The sequence below is a fragment of the Xiphophorus hellerii genome, chromosome 10, assembly GCF_003331165.1.
Source record: "Xiphophorus hellerii strain 12219 chromosome 10, Xiphophorus_hellerii-4.1, whole genome shotgun sequence".
In the NCBI taxonomy this organism is placed as follows: domain Eukaryota; kingdom Metazoa; phylum Chordata; class Actinopteri; order Cyprinodontiformes; family Poeciliidae; genus Xiphophorus; species Xiphophorus hellerii.
Window position 1 is genome coordinate 4,912,705 of NC_045681.1, and position 15,995 is coordinate 4,928,699.

Sequence of the window (15,995 nt, forward strand, 5' to 3'; positions counted from 1 at the left end):
CTTTCTGTCAACAAGGGAGAAACAGAAGGCGAGTCTGGTTCTCCAGACTTCACGTTGCATTTGGTCTACAAGCTAAACAGCAAGGCAGAAAGTGGACAATCATGTCTTTTGTCCCACAGGAAATGGGAGCTTCAAGAAATCAGTTACAGCAACCGAGCTCGATTCAAACTTCCCCAAATCAAGCGGACTTTGTAGGCGAACGAACTAGAGTTCGATTGAGGCGGACTGAACAGAGCCGGTGTGTTGTGGGACAGAAGCTCTTGAGAATGGGATTCAGAGACCCCTGCTGTAAAGAGTGCTGTAATTTTCAGCAAATCAGTCCACTGAATGTTTCTGCTCTTTGCATCTCTGGTAAACAACAACCCTGCAGATTAAAAACACTTCAGCATGTTACAAAAAAAAATCCACTGAAGAAATCTACTACTTTGCAGACTACCTCATCATTTCTTTCTTTTAAAATCAGAAAATTTCTTCCTGTAGCTCAGTTGGTCTGTTTTCTTTTAGTAAAATTTATATTTTTCAATTCCAAGACATCAAATACATTCGAACATCCCTTCATAAATAAAGGCAGGAATGATAAATGATGTGCCGTTTCCTTGGGAATCCCTTTAATGTAGCCTTTTTAGGGTAGCAGCCTCCCTGTAGGACCCGGCTGTCAACTTCAGAGATACCACATGTGTTGGATCATCGGTTCACTGGGGATCGACTCTTTCCTTCTCCAGATTTCCATCTTTTTAGGTTTCCAGCAGCGTTGTGGTGTACATATAAAACCCTAGCAGTGCCTCCCATGCTAATGTTTTTCATGTGATGAATATTACAGGTAACATCTGGACTGAGACGTTTCTGATAACTCAGTGGGAAGGCCTCACTGGAGAGGGTTAACTGAAAAAACTTAATAAATAAAAAAATCTGTAACTTAAGTCTTACTTTTAGGTGACAGACCAAGAAAGAAAATGTGTAATTCTGAAGAGGAACAAAAAGATGGGTAATTTAAAATTTAGTTTAAAAAAAAAATCTGTAAAAAAATTTGGTGGGAAATTATATTTGAGTTCTGTTTATTTCAATGTGCCTAAATAAGATCCAGTGCATCCAATTCTCTCCTGTCATCTAATCAGCAATTAGGGTTTGATTTCAGATTTTTGCTGTGATGCCAAGCGCTGCATTTTGATGTTTTGCTTTAAAGTATGTAAAATGGTTAAGAGAAATACGATAACTTGTAGGAAAAAAAAAAAAAAATCGCAGAAAAAACTGATTATAGCTGCACATGACTCTGATCACGCCATGCCTCCCATCACAAACGGTGTTGGTGGCACGAGGAAATTGTGTTCATGTCAAAAAGGACACAAGTTGACTGATGGTCTGCACATCACAAAGCCCAAGAAAATCCATACAAACTGCTATTTCTGAAAATATCGAAACTGCTGTAGTGGAAGAAACAATTTACAAAATCTTTAAAACCTAAGATTAATAAAATGAGATGTAGGTGTCAAGCTAGACTTCCATAAAATTGTAATAACTATTATTCCATTAAACCCAGTATCTCTTTTTAAAATAGCCTTTTATTTGAATAAAAACACAATCTAAAGGCTCTGAATGTTGATCTTTTCTATCATATTGCTTCCTGCTGCAACCCCTCCCCCCTCCATCCTCGTCTCTCCCTCCATTTCTATTTGCTGCCGAAGTGAAGCTGCTTTTATTGGAAGGAATCAGCTATGTTATTATCATCAGCAGCACAGACTAATGTCCCTCAACACAAGCATTGTAATGCAAAAATCAATTCAAGGCTTTAATTATTAAATGAGTATTGGTGTGCAGTTTGTATTAGTGCTAGAGACTCATAAAAGATTAAAATCATTTAGCGTGACTAGCATTTTTTTGTGAGTGAGCGAGAGAAAGATTAATAGACCAATACATAGCTGCTTTCTGAACAAGCTGAAAGCTTTTCAGTTCCCATGAAAGACTTGTAAAAATAAACCGACTGCGGCCCAGTCGGTCAGATGAATGTTCAGTCAGATCTTTCCATACAGATAATGAGAGACACGACCATAATATCACTTCCATCCTCTCTCTTATTGCATATGCATATATATATGTATACATATATATATATATATATAACCCCAAACATAAAACGACTTCAGCACCAGTCATGACTATATTTAAATCACTCCATTTATTTAATAATTAACAGCAGTCGCACGTTCATCCACGTATTTTCTTTTTTGCACAGTATGACCATTTTGCTGTCGGGGTGTTCTTGTGTGTGTATTTAATCACAGTTGTGTGAAGTGTCTTTTTGTGAGACTTTGAAACACCATAATGTGAATCTCGTCACTCCAGGCCTGGGGTCTTAAAAAAACGTGTTCACAGCGTGAGGCGTTCAGGTGTAAAGCTTTGTAGTTTTAGGTCTTTAATATTTGGCAGCTCTGAAGTGACACAGGCCCGGTATTGGAGAGAGGAATTAAACAAATCATTGATGAGCTGTCATTATAAACTCAGTGCCAATGTTGCTTGATAATTTGTAGTTTTTAAAAAGGAATGTTGAAAGAGCATGGTTCAAATCACAAGTCTTCCTTTAACTGATTTATTAGAAACAGAAAACTCATGATTTACACACATTTTATCATTTTAAGCCTCTCGATTGAGTTTTTCTGTATAGGAAAAAAAAGTTATATTTATTTCCAAAATTGGCTGGTGGCCCCATCTGTGTTTTCACTGCTGGATTATCTGAAAGCACAGCTGCCTCAGTGGCCTGCGAGCCTTTTTTCTGTTTCTTTTAGATGATGACCATCAAATGATAACTAGTTTCCTGAACATTTTCTTTTCCACTGAAAAGAGATTCCCCCCCGGTCTCATCTCTAATTTTGTATGGTTTTTTGTGTGTGTTTACATAACAACCAGGAAGGTCTTTCTTTTTTATTGGTGCCTCACAACATACACACAGCTTCCATTGAGCATCATGGACTCAAAGACCTGCTGCCAGCGCCAGAACTCAAGGAACCTTCTGAGAAGGGCACAGAGAGCAAAGAGAGAGAAATGTTATGGATATTTGCTTTTTTGAGAAATCATTGGACATTATGTAATATCCCCGTGAATCTAAAAAGGTTATAGAGAACACAAACACTTTAGATGTGAATCTTCACATAAATGTAACAGCTCTCAAAGGCCCTTCAAAATGCTAAGAGTCTAACCAAAACAATCAATTATAGTATTCCTATTCCCAAATCTTCAAAATTGAATATCTTTAAAAAAAAAACTAAGTTCTAGTTCACCCAGATAAACTTTTAGAAACCTAGTTTCCTTCTGAACGGGCAAGGAGCCTTGCTCTGTCAGAACCAAGCCTGGACCAATCTAACAAGCCCATACTTGTTAGATTTGATTGTGAATAAGTGATAAAGGAGTAAATATTAGGTTGATTGATAATATAATGAACCCTTGGAATGAAACCCAGAAGTTTTGACCAAAGTCATACATTTTAAAAGACAGTTATGCCTGATACTGACCAGATGTGTGTAAACTTTTGTACTCAAACGTTTACACACATAATTTTAGTGTTTAATAGTGTTAAATGTGTTTTATTATTACCGATATTTCATTGATTAAAGAGTAATAAATTCATTGAAGCTGGCCAAATTTTCTGAAAATCTTATAAAATCCACATGCTTCTTATTTAGTGATTTCCATTTGGCAGAATACATGTAAAAATATTTCTAAATACATTTTGATTATGCAAAACTAAATTCCATTGATTAGAAATTATGCCTGTATATTGATATGTCTAATGTAGAATAAATGCTATTACACACTTTATTTTCTAAAATCCTGTTGTCCTCTTCATATAAAAACCATTTAGAAATATCTTTTGCCACAATTTACATTTTCTTAGAGAGCAGTGTCAGTTTGGACCGTTAGGTGCTACAGGGCCAACCCAGCTGTGAAAAGAGCCCTCTGCATGTTATTAGGCTATTTATTGCTCCATTTGTGGCTTTAAGGCTGCTGAGGTGCTCTCAGGAAATGAATTAGTAAATGCTTTGTTTGCAGGGAGGGGATTATGAGATTCAGGTCTCAGAAATAGCTGAGCTTCACACGGAGCAGAGACTCTAAATCATTGCAAATGTTCTCTTCTTCCCAGTGTCATTACTGTCCATTTTTTCCCTTGGACTTGAGGGCCTTGTGGCTTCTTTCGCTTTCTTTATGCTTCATTTATAATTCATTTTATTCTCAAGACATTCTCCTTCTCAAGGTAATGAGTTTCTGTCATAAGCCTTTGTATATACTGTACTTTTTTTATATATATTGGAATGAGCTACTACACACACAATGTAGAATTTTACTTTAAGTTCAGTTTTTGTCCATGCTTTTACCTAAATGTCAGGCAAAATCTGCTGTCTGGAATTGAAACTAAATATATAAATATATGGGGTATACTATTGAAACTGCTATTGAATGTGAATAGTTTCTGATTGATCCATCGTTTTTAGGAACCTACCTTTAATCTTTGCCATTGTTGTATTTGATTAAAATCTCTACACCTAATGTTTCTTATTGTATGGAATTCAGACTGCAGTGGGACAGAAAAATTAGTGGCAAAAACCATAATTAGTTATATAAAAAATATGAGTCATGTCATCCTTTATGGTGCAAATGTTTAACATGCTCCTGTACTTTACCAGCCTTCTTACACACCATCACACTTTTGCTCGTCTCCCTCGTATTTCAATGCTGTATGTCACATTAAGAAGAAATTCAGCATCACCTTCCTACTTATCTGACACTGTAGCTTCCATGATCCCCAGCAAAGCAAGACTGCTAGGAAGGGAGCATTATGGGCGTCAAAAACCTCAGTGGCATGAATATTGCATGTTAGAGATGCCACATATATCGAACATCTGCCCCACAACAACAAAATTTACATAAATGTTACGCAAAAACAGTCTGACCTGTTTTCTGTTCAATTCAATTGTTAAATTAATTGACTACTTTAGGGCACACATGACATTTTGAACTCTTGGCACCTTTCATGCCAATATCCATCCATCCATCCATCCATCATCTTCCACTTTGAACTATGAGATGCCTGAACCACCTTAATACCAAACCATATGGACTGTATGAAATGGGAATGCATCAAACTCAACACTTTATAGATGTGACAGGTTTTCATTTTGTCATGTCTAAACTTTTGCCAAAATATGTTTTTTGGCCAAAATATGATTTTAAATACATCAAGATAGGGAATATAAAAACACGTTTATAGACAAGGCTTTTGAGCCACATTTGTATTTGGCATTCTCTGTCAAAACTTTAGGACCAAGACAGAAAAACAAGTATTGATAGTTCAGCAGACTTTTTGCCAAGATTGGCTTCTTTTCAGATCCTCAACAGTTTGTCTAAGAAAGCAAACAAAGGACAAAGCTGGCAATTTGTTGGACAAACATCATCCAATGTCAGATTCATTCTCTCTGTACTGGAAAGCTTCACTGATATTCCTATGCTGTGCTCAGTGGGAGTTCCTGGATGCTGCCAGGATGCAAAAATCACAAGACGGGCATAATCTTTAACTTAGAAGGATGTTAGTTTTAAAGTATCAACAGTTTTTCTAGAGGTGAACAAGTATTTAAATTTAGTCCATATTGGCAATCTCTCACACTGTGAAGAGTGGAAATAGCAGATCAGAAGCACACAGTGCAGGAAGAGAAGCACCTGAAGATGTGAAGTGAAACACCCCCAATCAATCCTCAAATCTAACAAAATGGTGTTAAACAGTTCAGATGTATTTTAGCTGGTTTGTGATGCTGTCTCAGGTTTTCTGGTTATTAACCTTAGTCTTTACGTCACACCTATTACTCATAAGTTCTTTTAAGTGAATTCAAAGGCGATTAAAAGTGTTCATTTTCATTCATAATGTGTTGATTGGAGCATGGATGCTAATACATTAATCAAGTTTATTTCTACACCACATTTTAGCAACAAGGCAGTTCAAAGGGCTTTACATTATAAAAACAAAAATAAAAAGTCATAAGAACATACAGTCACCAATTGAGAAACCAGTCACACACATTGCATTTTGTCTAGTGCCATCATCAAAATCATCAATACACATCATATACTGTATGTTGGTCGATGTTCCATTTATTAGGGTTCAAAAGCTACTCTGAACGGGCGGGTTTTAGTGTTTCAGCACATCGTCCATCTCATGTTGTTATGCACAGATATTTTAGGGTCTATTCACAGTTTTTGACAGTATTTATAGACAGCAATAATACACATCATAAAACATTACAGTGCAAAACTGTTCTGCTAAAAACGGGAGGATTTTAAAGTATTTGAATAATGCCTTTTGTCATAAAATACCACTATCTGTTTTATAAGATTTTTTTTACCTTGTTACATGCTAAAAGTATTGAGGAAATACCTTATATGCCTCTGGAGATCTATTACTTTTTGTTAAATATTCAAAATGTTAGTGAACAGAGGTCCATACAAGAACAACCCTCATCTGTCTGCCTGTCATATATTCCTATCATATATTCCCACTTTCTACTGTTGACCTTTGTTTTAATTCACGATGTGGACAAATCTGAACCGCTCCTCTGTATCTTCACATCGCAACGCAGGTCGTCATTCAGATACCTCTAAATGTGGAATCTCTATATAATTTCACAGCAAGATACAACACGAGTTTAAAAAGAAAATTGCTGGACTATTTTATGCTGATTTCATCCTGCATGAAGCGTTTCAATCTACATAATGTCCTTATCACCCAGTGCCACAGGGGCAGCTTCTCTTAACGTCTTGTCTCCAGTTTACTGTTTCTTTCTCTCATCTTATTCGTGCTGGCTTCTTGTTGGGTTTCACATAGTCTGTGTTTCTTTTTAATCCTCAAATTGTTCCTTGTTGTCTCCGACTATGCATATAGAAAGAGACAAGGAAGTTGGACCCTCTCCTCTTTATATCACAAACATACATACAAACACATAGCTCCATTCTTCTTTATAGTGGCCTCAGGATTTAATTGAGTTCCTGTCAGAAGTAGCAGTTGTTCAATTTCTCAGCTGTTGAAGGGCTTGCATGAGGAAAGTGAGAGGTAGGGTTTTCTTTCCTATTATATGAGCTGCCATTCAAACCTCTGGAACAGAAAGGATTGGAAACAAATAGAGAGTAGCAAAAAAGATGAGATTCTGCGCCACATGAGGGCTTATGTGTTTATTTTGGCGTTTTCTCGTAAGAGTAAATCACTGGAATTATGAGCAAATCTCTGCTCCATATCACAATGACCAATAATATTGTTGTTTTAAGATCATTTTCAAGTAAAATAATGGTAATGACAAGAACAAGTTCTCAAAGATCAATCAATTTTAAATTCTAATGAATATTTAACAACTGGAACTGGAAGACATTTTAAATATTCAAAATAAATAAAACAAATAAAATGAATTTGAAAATCTCTGTAAACGATACAGTCCTTAAAAAAAGGGGGGGTTAGTTGAGACGAAAGCATCGGAGTGAAGACGTTTGTCATCCAGTTTTTGGTAGAAAGAGAAAAATTGTAAATCATACAGTCATATAATATAATCATACAAATTGAAATAGCTTGTTTTAATTTATCAAGTGATTAATTGATTTATTGCTTGTTGTGACAGACCTACTTTACACTACCTATTGTTTGTATTTCTTGCATATTTTATACCTAAAGTCCAGAAAGCAGCAGAAATTGGGAGCTATTTCAGTAATATAGTTACTGTTTGAAAACAACATCAGTTAACCTTAGCACAAGCGGAAGCACCCTTTACCACCTAAAGAGCAATCCCCTGTAGTGAAACATTTTCATAGCAACAAGACCAACTTGACCAACTTTACCTTTGAAATAAACAAAGCAAGCTTTAAAAAATATATGTCACACATAAATCACTCTGTTTTATTGTAACGTGGAAAGATCATAATTATATTTTTAGGTGATGGAATGATAAAAAACAAACATTTGCAACAAGAAAGTAAAGCTATTTTTTGATTAATCCAAGTCCACTTGAGCCAATTACATATTTATGGAAAATGAAGGAATCTACTTTCAAAAATAACTGCCTGATGCTACTCAGAAAAAAAGAATGGCTAAAACCACTTCAACTGTGAAGTTGATATCTATTTAATCTATTTAATTTTAGTTTAAAATTTGAGGAGCCATTCTGAATGGGTAAAACTGCCCCATTATTAGTTAGACATCAGCTTTAGTTAATAAAAAGTTCAAGTCTAATTACCAGAGAATATTATGTATTTACAGAAACTGAGGCACTGACAAAAAATCTCTTATTCTTGAAATGGAGTCCCCTCTGAAATTAAATCCATGGTTTATTTCTGGCCACAGATGTCACATGGGATTTGTGGAAGTTGGGATTCAAACTAGCAACATTCTCTCTTGTTCTCCTGTTCCTGGGCTGCAGCAGCTGCAATATTTTTCGGACTCAAACAAAACTAAAGCAATTTTAGTTTAATCTGCATCTAATTATGACTAACTACAAAGACTTGTCTGATTGTAGGCAGAGAAAATGCAATTGCTTAAATTTGTCACACTGATTAGGAATAATCATTTTTTTGCAATGTCAATAAGAAACAGTTTTAAACTTCTTCCTTAATATGAAGAAACATGTTAATTAACTTGAAAGACAAACAGGTTTTATAATCTGAGTTTTAAACCACACATTCCCATTGACCAGTGTTTGATTATAATCTTAGAAAACATAAATAAGGCGGTAAAATAAAAAGAGTGATGCATGTCAAACATTTCTTCTTCCAAAAAACTGTGCAATGGTTAATAAAGACATGAGGAAAAACAGAACCAATCAGGTGTTTAACCTCAGAGTTGCTAAAGCTAAAAGTTGAAAGCCACTGCCCTGCGTGTTTAAAAGGTGTCCAGGCTTTTAACACTCATTCAGATTGACAGTGGAGGCTTCTGCAGAACCAAGGATACATTTTTAATGTTTAATTTATTATTTTTGAATAAGGTGCGTTGGAGCAGGGATACATGTGAAACGTCCCCCAAAGATCGAGGCTAGGAACACTAAAGATAATCAAATGATGTCACTGCAGGCTGTGAAAGGTGAGTGGATTTCAAAGATGGCCTCAAGAGTCAAAGAAATGTTGGCTTTACTTGTAAAAAATGGCACTTTTCCATAATATAGAAGTGTAAAGCCAGAGGGTGGTGTCTGTGGTTACTAGGGAGAGGTAACAGTTTTTATTAAACATTTCTTGAGATTGGCATTAGTCACCACAGAACTAAAACCTGCCAGATAAAAACCTGTTTCTACGGCCGAGTCTCCCAAAGCAGATAATTATCAAGTTCCATTACGTTTACAATTGAATAGGTTGTGTAAAGCCATATGAGCGTAATGCAATGGCAGGAGCTTTTATATCTGCACGGATTACTCTGCTACCATCAGCAAAAAGGGAGTGACTTTTAATAAAAAACCGAGGAGAGTTTTGTCAGAGTAAAATACAGGGGTTTAAATCCAGCTATCCTGAAGATTACAGCCCCTTCCAGTGAAAAAGTGCTCTTTGATGATCCATCTGGAGCAAGAAATTACATCAAAATTAATCAACAGCGGTGTGAGGCGAGCAGAGAGAGGAGATAAATAACCTGGTGCACAAATACAGTATGTATACTGAATGATTGATGCCACTGTAGCTTGCATCAGATGTGACTAGTGCCACTGAGATGCCGTCCGTGAGTAAAGCATGATCTTAAAAAATAAAATACAGACCTAGTCCCGAACCTCTAATGTATTTTGGTAAATTGCAATTTGTTTTTAAGTTTCAACAGTAAAATTGGTGTAAATTTAGGATAGGGTTTGCGTTTCACATGGAATATTTGTATTTCGTTCTCTGGGTCTCTTATTCCTGTCAAGCTATAAGGAAGAAAATGTTTTATGCATTTTTATATAGTCAGTGTATATAAATGACAGTCATAATATACAAGTTTCTTTAACAATTAATATAAGGGATCTTGCTGGGTGTGCCACTGTTTTAAATGTTTTTCATGTCTTACAAGATTCCTAAAACTATTTTTTTCCCCCCCGTCAAGAAATCCTTTGCAGTTTTCCAGTAAACTCTGTGCACCACCGCAAGCAGATAGAAGGACGAGCTTTGGCCATTACAACATGATTAATGTATGAGAGCACTCCAATTACAGGTGCCGATTTGACTATGTAGACATTGCAACTGATTTCACCACTGAGTCGTCAGTGAATGCGGCAGCCTGACAGCTGAGAAGGATGTGAGTCTTTGTGAGAAAATAATTACAGTGACAGCTGGGATAAGCTCCAGTCCTCACAACCTTGAAAAGGAACAAAGCAGGTAAAAAGTAATGTCAAATGCACACTAGCCTCAATTACTTTGCTCAGCCGTTACTGAGTAAGCCTGAAACACGTTCTTACAGCTGCATAGAGGAAAAAACTGTTTCTCTCAAGCAAATGTTTTGCTGCTTTTACAGAGATTCAGTAGACGGTTTTTCTGTTGTCAAACTCTGAGAAAAGTCAAATAGTCTGAACAAAAGCAACACAACCTGCCTGTGGATTAGGGATGTTGTGTTTTTCTGATGTGGGCTTTGTTGGTGGCCACTGCAGAACAATATTTTAAAAGAATAATGATACAGATCAGAGTAAAATTTTTCTGTGTGGTTTAAGGAAACCATAATTTATATTAAAAATAAATTAACAGTGCGTTCACCTTTAATGCATAGATTTTTTGTCACACTTTGGTCTAGCAAAAAACTAAGACAATCAGTGAAAACAACATAACATGCTGATTTTCACTTTAAAAACTAGTGATTTTTAAATTACTTTTTGGGTTGTTTTTTTAAATCAAGGTTAAGAATCTTTCCAAATCAACTTGGCCCTTTGTGGATATAATAACACCTTATTTGTTAGGTTATGACTTAAAGGTGATTGACAATTTTTGGTTCAATTTGACAGACTAAATAAAGTCCTGACTGTTACCAGACCTGCAGAATCAAGAAATGGCCAAAAGGATTCATAAGATCTCAAGAGTTAAAAACCACAGCACTGATGTGCCTAAATTGTAGATTTAAGAGTAGATAAAAATCTCCATTGTCTAAATAAAAAAAAAGAAATATCTGTAAAGACCAGGTCAAAATTCCTCCATGATGTAGAAAATGTAAAAGATACAAAGGACTTTAAAAACACATCAGTTGTTTTAAATGCTTTATAGAGGTTGTTACCAAGGGTTGCACAACCAGTTGGTATTTTAAAGGTGTAATTACTTTTTCACAAGGTCCCAGATTAGATTAGATACTTTTTCCCCTCTTAATGAAATCACTCAGTGAGAACTGCCTTTTAGGTTATCATCTGATATTTGAAACCTTTAACTATGACAAAAAACAGATGTAATTTATAAGGGTGCAAACATTTTTTTTCAGAACACAAAATTATGCCTAATTAAGTAAATAAAACATACAGAGGCCAAACTTAAGTTTTAGATAAACAGTTTATCTTTAAAAAAAAAAAAAAAAAGGAAGACATGGTTGATACAGCCACATTTCTGTACGAAAGTATTGTTCCGCTCACCATGCAGTGATTCTGAATGTTTTGGTTTAGGGAGCAACTGTTCCAGCAGCAGGGAGCGTTTGGACACACGTTAAGAGGAAGTCTTGTAGACAGTGCGGTGAGATTAAGGAGCTCCAGTGAGTTACAAAGGGTGGATTGTTGCCCAGGGCTCCCAACAGGTTTCAAGAGATTGATAAGGAATGGATATTGTATTATAGCTTTCATGCAACATGCGGTGCTGGAGCGATCCCGCTATAGTGCGAGTGCTCACTATTGCATCTGTCATGCAGAGCCGGGGTGGTGATAATAAACAACTTGGAAGCTGTCTGGCTGTGATATCATGCTTAATGGCCCTTGCAGCTTCCTGGCAGAGATACAGAAGATGCTGGTTGGACCTTTCTGGTCTGGTCCTCTTTGCCTGTAACCCACCCTGAGAAGTCAGATGGCAGCCATCCAGATTTTACCCGACCCGACCGGAGCACCAAACAGCTGCACGGACAGTAAAAGATACTACAGAGGCCAGTCTATCATCAGACGTTCAGCTCTTCCTAATGAAGCAGCGCGAGCTCAACACCATAAATCTCTCAACTACATCTGTTCTGTCATGTGGCTGGATTGAGGGAAATGAGATTCTGCCTCAATAACCCTGAATTTCCTCTGTTCGACCCGTTGAGAGTACTACAAACATTCACCCTGGAGGCAGTAAAGAGATACAGTCTGCATGTACCGGGATGCATAAGTAGAACTTGAGTTGCTTACCAAGGTATTAACAGAACCTGCAAGCAGAAAAAGTGAATGAGGATGCTGGATTCATTTTAATGTTAAAAATGTTCTCCTTTTCAGCATATGTGTATCATATACAATGTGGGTCGATGGAAAATAATGTCATCCAGCTGGTTGTTGCAACAGATCCTGAGTAAACACTTTCCAACAACTGTTGGGTTGTTGGAATTCATTTCATTGCAACACAGACAGCTAGTGTATGAAGTAAGGCATTTAGCTTGTTGTGAAACTACTACATGGAGCAGTAACTCAGAACGAAACAAAGTCAATGTGAAACTGATGCATGGAGAGCCAGCTTTTCAAAAAGTTTGATTTTGGGAACCAAAATCAAACATTTTGCTTGCAGGTGATTATTCTCAAAAAATATCTTAAACATGAATAAATGATTATAAGCTTTAGCAGTTTTGAAAAGTCACTATAAAAATGATTAAAACTTTATCAAAAGCCCTAATTCAAAAGAATTAGTGTTTTATAAAGCTACATTTAATAAATCATATTAAACTGGAGAAATATATAAAAATCAGCAACCTTCTAACAAATACCACATCGGTTGCCCTTTTACGCTTAAAACTGCCCAAATTATTTGCAACATAGCTTCAGTTTGGTGTTATAAACATTCTTCTGAGATTTTGATTGATATTGACATTATTGTCAGTTGCTACAGATGTGTCGGCTCAGCTCAGCTCCCTTTCCAGTGCAATTAATTTGAGATCTAATCATGGATTTCTTTTTTGGACCATTTTTTGTCAACCAATCCCAGTTTCTGAAAACCGTTGACCAGTTCATTTTAAACCAGCAACTACAGTATGTTCAAGTCACTTGAACATTTCTCCGTCTTTCTGATTCTCAGTTTGAAAATCAGTTAGTCGTCTTCAGCATGTCAGGATACATGAATGCATCTTTTTTGCTGATTTACTACAGCTATTTAATAAGCAGTTGAACTTTAACATTTTTAATAGTCATTTGTGTACTTTATTGTAATCTTTTTGTTAAGTGATTTTAATCAGTAGCTTTTGAGTTTTTCTGTGTACCTTTGGTGTTTTTTGACTTTTGTTCTCATCAGTCATTGCAAAATTAAAGTGAGAAAGGGATGACTCAGATCATTTTCATAATACTGAATTTTAAACTATTAGCCAAACAGCAGCTCAATATACAGTACAGACCAAAAGTTTGGACACAACTTTTAATTCAATGAGTTTCCTTTATTTTCATGACTATTGACATTGTAGATTCACACTGAAGGCATCAAAACTATGAATAACACATGTGGAAATATGCACTAAACAAAAAAGTGTAAAACTACTGAAAATACCCCTTATATTTTCTATATCTAACTATATTTAGTTTCTTCAAAGTAGCAACCTTTTGCTGTGATTACTGCTTTGCACACACTCTGCATTTTCTTGATGAGCTTCAAGAGGTAGTCACCTGAAATGGTTTTCACTTCATAGGTGTGCCCTGTCAGGTTAATAAGTGGATTTCTTACCTTATAAATAGTCATGAAAATAAAGAAAACCCATTGAATTAGAAAGGTGTGTCCAAACTTTTGGTCTGTACTGTATGTCTGGTCATACCAGGAGCAAAGTCATAACTTCAAAGCTGTCTGTTAGTCCTGCTGATTGAAAAGGTTTTAATCTGATACTTGAATTATTTTTTCTTTAGTAAAAGATTCCAACGTTTCCTACAGCAGAGGCCAGCAGAATGTAAAAGAAAACTTTTCAGAGGTCTTGTTTATAAGTTATGAGATGTCAACCATAGTCCCTGTAGATGCTCCCTGGATCAAGAGAATATGGTCATGTCTGGCTTCAAAGAGATTAAATTTTTCAGTTTTATTTTATTTTCTGAAAACAGTATGTCATCATCATAACATCATGGCTTTTGACATCTTCCAGGCATCATCGAGTTGAGGACAAAATCTCAAAACTTTCATTGCCATTCTGCATGCACACATGTGAAGACCAGTGAAATCTTTCTCCTATTTTTTTTTTCTTACACACACACGCAAAGACACACAAGAGACTCTCTTAAACAGGAAATACAGGCAATGATGCAATCTTAGTGTAATGTTCCGAGATGAAAAATTCTTATGGAGTGACAAACTTCACTCACTCCATCACAAAAAATCATTACCCTTTTCTTAAACCAAATTTTAGTGTGTGGATGTGTGTTTTTTGATCAAACAAAAACCTGGAAACCTCATCACAGCCCGGAGAAACTAATGCAATCTCTTCCTGCAACAGAAATCAAGCCGGCCCAGTCAGTTGCAAAATAAGTCAATTATTTTGTTTAATCAAATGCATCGACAATTATTATCAGCATCTATTACAGCCCACTACAATCCTGCAACAATAAGTGGGCACAGACAATGGAGGGATGTACTGTATGTCTGACAGTATGACAGTAAGAAAATTAGCAAATTTTAACATCAAAATGTTAATATTTTCTTAGCACATAGTGCCATTTTATAGCACAATCAAGTTATCTTACAAGGAGTTATGAAAATGCTGTATTTATCAAAAATAAAAAAAATTGACTTTGTATTTGATGCCTTGAAATTGGCCTCCGTCTCTTTAAGAAGCTCCTTCTCTTTCCGACACCTTGCCTTCAGCACGGCCATTTCTCCATAATGCAGTTTACAACTGTTCTTAGGAGCACTGTACTGAGAGGTAGTTCATATGATTAGCACATGTGCAGTTCTACCAGATGTTTGCTAATTGCTGCTGCCACTAGTCTGAGGAACTGTGTGGGGAAGGAGCGCTTTGTGGGGCAATGAATTGTGTGGACAGCATTTCTGGTTTCTGAAACATACATGAAAGTATCAAAGCAACACTCTAGGTATGTTTTTGAAGAATGATTAACATTATATAAAACTCAAAAAAGTTGATTTTACATAACATCCCCCTTTTAACCTTTGAGATTTTTGTAGAAAAAGGTGCGCACTTTCAGGATCTCAGTGGTCCCCTAACATTTCTAGCATGTTAAAGAATGTTCTTTAACAGGTGCACAGTTTCTGTGCCCTACTTTCCTCTTTCCTCAGTGTCAGTTCATTACTTTTATTTTATTCATCATAGCAGTACCCTGAAGACCATAGAGTTAGTCTTGTTGTTCTGGAAAGTTTGAGTAACTTACTCTCAGCTAATCCAAATCCTTACCTTGGGAATAACTGTGGAAACCTGTCTGCGCTGCTTAACTGCTCATGCTCACCTGGAGGATCACAGCCTTTGTTTTGACCACCATCTTATCCTCCATGCTAGGCAAAGTCAGGAATGACAAGTTCTATGAGTCACTTCTCCCCTAGGACGAAGCAACAAACAGAGTAACATTAACATTATGAGACTGAACTAAAAAGCTCATTGCAACTCTCCGCTCCTCTTTGTTAAAGGACTCTGCTATTACGATGCTTACCATAAAGCCTTAATTCATCTTGTTAAAATGAATAAGCCTCCATAAACATAATTTTGTCTTCTGTTGCTGCTTGATAATTGTACTCTGAATGAATTTTAATAAGATGGCCATGAGCATCAGATAGTAGGTACAGGTGCAACTCCATACATTTGAATATCATTGAAACAAAAATTTATTTCAGTAATTCAAATTCAATAGATGGCATATGGATTCGTTACTCAAAGTTTTAAACATTTATTTCTGTTTAATAAA

General features: G+C 36.1%; 1 protein-coding gene across 1 annotated transcript in view; it reads right to left on the reverse strand.

The window, feature by feature from the left end:
* LOC116727505 (glycylpeptide N-tetradecanoyltransferase 1-like) overlaps nucleotides 1–15,634 on the reverse strand; it is a 57,709-nt gene extending 42,075 nt beyond the window's left edge. Inside the window, exon 1 of the mRNA XM_032574970.1 lies at nucleotides 15,543–15,634. The gene's annotated coding sequence lies outside the window, so the exon portion shown is untranslated. The remainder of the gene's footprint in view (nucleotides 1–15,542) is intronic.
* Nucleotides 15,635–15,995: the final 361 nt, after the last annotated feature.